At 43.9% G+C, this 6,000-nt stretch overlaps 1 protein-coding gene across 2 annotated transcripts in view; it reads left to right on the top strand.

Annotated features, from left to right (window-relative positions):
* Positions 1 to 5,205: 5,205 nt before the first annotated feature.
* The window catches only part of Tbcel (tubulin folding cofactor E like), a 57,338-nt gene continuing 56,543 nt past the window's right edge, over positions 5,206 to 6,000 (top strand). Inside the window, exon 1 of one of the 2 annotated variants that reach the window (XM_031343142.1) lies at positions 5,206 to 5,312. The gene's annotated coding sequence lies outside the window, so the exon portion shown is untranslated. Of the gene's footprint in view, positions 5,313 to 5,520; positions 5,715 to 6,000 lie in introns of those variants that run through there. The other variant, XM_031343140.1, reaches the window with a different exon arrangement.

The following is a 6,000-nucleotide window of genomic DNA, read 5'->3' as shown; positions in this document are numbered from 1 at the left end:
AAAAAAAACTTGCCTTGATCACAGTGTTCTGACATGAGAATAAAAATGTAACTAAGACACATACCTCCATTATGTTGGTTAGAAAATACTTGTGGGGTGGAGTGGTGTATGTATGGGTATTCAAGTGTGTGTACATGTGGAGATCAGAAGTTGATGTTGGATGTTTTTCTTTAAATTTCTACCTTACTTTTGAAACACGATCTCTCATCGAACATGAAGCTAGACTAGACAGTGCAAGAAGTCTTCAGGATCTTCCACTCCCCAAAACAACACTAGGCTAATAGGCATATACCACATTTATAAGGCTTTTGTATGTGTGCTGGAGATATGAACTCAGATTCTCGCACTTGCATAGCAACCACTGTACCCACAGACTCATCTTTTTCTGCATACTTCAAAGGTGGCCTGAATTGCCCAAAGCACAAAATGTACATAGTACTTTGAAGACTTGCTATGAAAAGACTTTAAATGAGTTATTTCCATATTAATAATGTGTTTAAATGAAATATGGATATATATAGCTAATAAAATGAATGTTTAACATCAAACTTACCTTTTAAAACTTCTCTAATATGATCATTAGAAAAATTTAAATTACATATATGACTTGACCTACATTTATATTCAATCATGTTGATTTCAATAAGCTAGCATCTACTTGGTTTTTTAAAAGCTTGTTTAAAAGCAATAGCTATAGCATTTCAAATGTCCACCAACAGGAAACAGAAAAATCAGCTCTAGTGTTTAATGTGAAACACTGTTTAACAATAAAAGCGAATTAGCCACAACTCCAGGCAACAACATAAATGACCCTATGGCATTATCAAAGGATTTGTGTCTTTTGATCCCATTTATACAGATTTTTAAACAGGAGGAAGACACAACAGCATTGGAAATCAGAATAATAGTTAAATTTGAGAAGAGCGAAGCATGCACAGATGGGCTGAGAGGCTTTGGGGAATTCCTAATGTCCTGAGACATGGACTAGCAGTAGAGATTTGGACAGAGAAGTTCCTTCACTGAGACACATTTTTATAAAGTATGTTTGCCTTCCTGTATCCCACTCTTTCTAATAAAAATTAAGAGGGATCAGTGAAGCATCGAGCAATTTATCGCAAACGGTTTTAGTCAGTGGAGACCTTCCTGGTAATTAAGTTTCTTCTGTCTGATCTATCTATGGAAGCTGCAAAAAAGCATGCATGTCAGGCAGATTTTTAAAGAGCATTCTCTGTCCAGTAAGAAAATGCTGATATTCCCAATCAGTTCTAGATCTTGCTCTCTAGTTTAAGAATTTCTCAATCTCTGTTTGCTCATGAAACTTGGCACCTACAGGCTACATTCTGAAAAAGTCTCAGCCATTTTTTTACTTTGAACCTAGAGTCTCAAGCATGCTAAGCAAAGGCTGCCACTGAGCTGTAGCCTCAGTCTTCCCCACTCCCTGCTTTTTAGACATAGCCTTACTTGCTTGCTTAGGCTCACCTTGAACTTGTGATCCTCTTGCTTCAATCTCCTGAGTGGCACCTGCCCTCACATCAGTTATGTTTTTAAAATTAAAATGTAGGACCTGGGCATTGAAAATTTTAAAGAGGCAAGTGCCAACCATGAATCAGAATTTATGTGGCTTTGATGGGATTTATGAATTTAGAAACATATATGTACAATGTATACAATGTAATCTATACAATCTATTACATATCATTTTGGGTGTTTTAGGCTGGTTTATCCAACTCAAGTTATTCAGTAGTTAATGGTCTAAGGCCAAGAGTTTAAGAGACATACCTGTCTAGTGGAAAGACCAGGGCAGATATTAAAAACTATTTTTCCCCACTACTTCCTACTATTTCAAATCAAGTAGCTGCTTTCTTCCCTCCATCCATGCCTCCACATTGATACATTGCATTAGCTTGCATTATCCCACGTGGGAAAAGGCTTCAGCTGAAAGTGTGACACCTTTACTCGATTTAGATGTCACATCCTTGCCAGGTGTGGTGCCACGTGCCTGTGACCCCACTATATTGGAAGCAGACTGACATAGGAGGATTACGATGTTGAAGTCAGCCTGGTTCATAGAACAAGACCATATTTCAATAAAATAAAACTCAAAACAAACAGCCATAAAAGTAAGCAAATAAAAGTACCTTCATTCTATGATTGCTCTCCATTTTTGGGTATGCATGCTATTTTCTAACTATACTGCAGCATCCCTGTCAGATCCATATTTGTTTGCCTCGAGCCACCTTGCTAAGTCTAAGACATACAGATAAATAATGATTATAAAATAAGCATCTGCCAAATCAAAAGAATATGCAAACATCTGGTTGAGACTTCACACTCCATTGATATCCCCTCATTACAGGATTATTAGGAACTCAAGACTCCTGTGTCAGACTGACCTCAGTATGGATTTGGCATCCCCATTTACTATCTGTAGGTTGCTGGATGCATTTCCTAAGCTGAGTCTCTCTTGATAGATCTGATAGTGCCAGATGTACTGCAGGAGATTGCTGTGAGGATTAAAAGGAGTAATCGATGTAAAATACCTCCAGCAGCATCTGGCATCAGGAGAATGCAGGGAGTGGTTAAAATGGCTCTTAGGGCACGACAAATCCTGAATCAGAGAACCACTTTGATGAAGAATCATAGAATCAACTGGTCAACCAGACCAACGCCTCCAGGAATTGATATACACTGTTAGAACAGATTCTGCCTTTGTTTAACCCATGTTTAACCACAGGTGTTCATGAGAACAGACTAAAGCAGCTTTAATTCCTCCAAGCCTTCTCTTTTTTTCCTTCCTTCCCTCCCTCCTTCTCTCTCTCCCTCCCTTCATTCTTTCCTTCCTTCTGATATCACTCTATAGCCCAGGCTAGCCTCAAATTCATGATAATCCTCTCTTTGGCCTCCTGAATACTATGATTACAGGCCTGTACCACATATCCACCATAAATTCATCATTAGGTTGAATCTTATGAAATTGCTGTTTTATAACTCAAAATGACCAAAGTATCCACAATTTCTAATAAAAATGACCAGATACTTGTTCTTTTGTTGCCTTTTCCTTTCATCTTGGCTCAGCGTCTGCCTACTTTTTCCTAGACCCCTTAGGAATGATGGGAAATTGATGATGAAAACCACAAGACTAAGTCTGCCCTCCATGGACTAGCATCGACCTGGCTCCTGACTACATCGATGCTTTCATTCATGGAACAAGCAGTCATGAGCAGTTTTCCATCTCATAAAAATAGAAATGTTTCAGCCAAATGGTTTATCAGAGGAATTTCTACAAAACAAGACACATGGAGATTTTCTAGTGAGTCACTGCCCTCTAGAAGGCTCTGTGGTGTTAAGAGATCCCAGATGTGACCTGTTCCATATGGCAGCCAGTAGCCGTAAGAGATAACACTCCAAGTGACACCAGTGTCATGTGACTGAAGAAACCTTAGTTTGACTTAAGTTGTGGTGTGTGTGTGTGTGTGTGTCTGTCTGTCTGTCTGTCTGTTTGTCTGTCTGTCTGTCTGTCTGGACAGCATGGCAAAGGATTTACAAAAGATCCAAATCCTTAGCCCCTCATTTCATTTGTATTTTGTTTTCTTGAGACAGTATGTCTTGCCACCCAGGGTGTCCTCAAACTCACTCTGGGAAGCCTCAACTGCCTACTCCTCCTGCTCCAAACTCTCCATTGGTAGTGATTCAGCTGTGCAGCATCATGTAATGCAGGTGTGGTGGTTGAGTCCAGTGCCTGCTGCACCCTGGTCAAGCATTCTAGCAACCTAGATACACCTTCAACTCTCTGATTTCAATTAAAACAAAATTAAATAGCAACACATAGCTAGTAGCTAGCAGACTGAGTGGTGCGGCTGTAGAGTAACAGGAGACAGGTAAGAGATGAGGTTGGGAAAGCTGGCCCATTGAAGGGAACTCCAAGAAGCATGCTGTTGACTGCAGGCTCATCCTGAGGTGAAGAAGAGCCCCTGGGAGTCTCAGGAAGGCTTTTAAGCCCCAGGGAGTGATGCAGTCTAATTCAAGTTTTAGAAAGAGGACTCTAGCTGCCACGGGGAGATTGACAAGAGATGGGTAGACACATTAATCTCTAAGTTTGTTTTCTAAGGGGACGCTTACATTCACTGTCTATGTGTGTGTTTCTATCCATAGCAAGAGTATTTGTGAGTAGTAATGAAAGCCAAAGTAATATTTGTTAGTATTTTCCTCTAGTAAATGTGAGCAAAGTATCCAGAGGGAAACCCCCTGCCTCTGTCCTTCTTCCTCTGCCTCCAGTTCACTGTGCTCTTTTCATGTTCCTTCCCACTGAGGCTGCTTTTAGCTGTGGTCCTGCCAGTAACTCTAGTCCCTGAGAGGCCATAGTCCCCAAGGTGTCAGCAAAGTGCTTTCCTGGGCAGGAGGCAACCACCTAAGAGTACTCTAAGCCCACTGCCTGACTCACTGTCCTCAGAACGTGTTTTCTTAACCAGGTCCTTCTCAGGTCTCCTCCAGCCTATGGGACAAGGCTATGGGTGTCCTGCCTATGGGACAAGACGAAACAAAAGAACCAATTTAAGTTCCCAGGGACTGAGGATGGTAAGCTATACTCACCCAAAGAATTTTTGTTTTCCCCTCTCTAGGAACCAGTATATACATGGCACACACCCCCCCACATCCTCCTGGATACACACTATGCCAAAGCACATTGACATTGTGCATAGAATGCTCCTCAACTCGTAGGATTTCCACTCACGTACCTGTGCAAGGCTGACTCCTCCTCAGGATCAGCCTGCACCATCTCTATTCCATGGGCACAAAAGCAAACAACCCAACAGCCAGGTGTGAGGCTTCGGAGCTGGGGCTATGCATGGCTTAGTGTGAAGCATATTTTCTTTGGAGCCAGGCTGACCTGTTTTCAAGTCTCAGGCTGACCATTTTGACTAAGTAGGTGGTTGTAAGCAAATTATTTGGCTTCACAACTTCAATTTTCAATTCTACAAAATACCTTTTAGGAGGTTTGTGGATTGTTTGTTTGTTTGTTTAAATCTAATGTATTTATTGGCTATGGCTGTAAAGCACACAAAATAGGTGAAAGCTGTAAACTGTTAGCGTTGGGAGCTTCCGGTGCCTCGGGACTGATGAGCGCACAGAACAAAGGTCAAACTGTCCCCCACACCTAGATGTATATGAAGTACAGAGATCTTACAGGACATTTTATAGATGAGGCCTGTGAAGTCAAGGGCAGGTAGTGATTCAAGTAGGGTCACACTGAGTCAGGCCAAGATTGCAGGTGTGTTTGGACAGGTTCGTCCAGGGATCAGGATGCTTCTCTTGTAAGTGATCGGTCTTTGGACCTGGGGTTGCTCCCCTGGTGCACCGGTAAGAAAAGCAAGCAGATGGGGTGTAGTTCTGATCCACTCTAGGTGGAGACCGCCATTCCCGGCTGCTATGGCAACCGCAGCTCTCTCTAAGAGGCTCCTTTCCTCAGGCCCCTCCCAATCACGCAGCGGACGTGACACGTGCGGCGGGGTCACGTGTTGTTGTTGGGGGGTCCCCGGAAAGCTGCTTCCGGGTCAATGCAGGACACTGGGCTCTGGCGGCCGGAGAAGGGGTCGAGGTGAAGCGGAGCCGGTCCGGGGCCGGCCTGGAGCAGGCCGGAAACCGAGCGGCGGCGACGGCGGTGGCCGGGCGGGCGAAGGTGCAGCCCGAGGAGCCGCCGCCTCCCGGGCCGAGGGGTGAGTGTAGCCCGGCCGCCGCTCCTCCGGGGCCGGAGGCCCGAGGCGTGCTCTACCTGTGGGGGTAGGAGGCCAAGCCTGGGACCCTGGGAGAACGGCGCACTGATGGAGGCTGGGCAGCGGAGCAATCCAGATGCTCCCAGCCTCCTTGAGGCCTGGGGTATGGAAGCTGTTCCCTGGGTGGGGAAACTTAGCTTTGAATCACTGAATCAGGAAAATGATGAAAACTACTGGACGTGTGAAGTCCTCGGGCAGTATCTCCATCTGTAAGGTTTGGTATCTTAGT

The sequence above is a fragment of the Mastomys coucha genome, unplaced genomic scaffold (genome assembly GCF_008632895.1).
Source record: "Mastomys coucha isolate ucsf_1 unplaced genomic scaffold, UCSF_Mcou_1 pScaffold23, whole genome shotgun sequence".
In the NCBI taxonomy this organism is placed as follows: domain Eukaryota; kingdom Metazoa; phylum Chordata; class Mammalia; order Rodentia; family Muridae; genus Mastomys; species Mastomys coucha.
The sequence above is the reverse complement of the archived record's forward strand: the minus strand, read 5'-3'. Positions and strand labels throughout refer to the sequence as shown.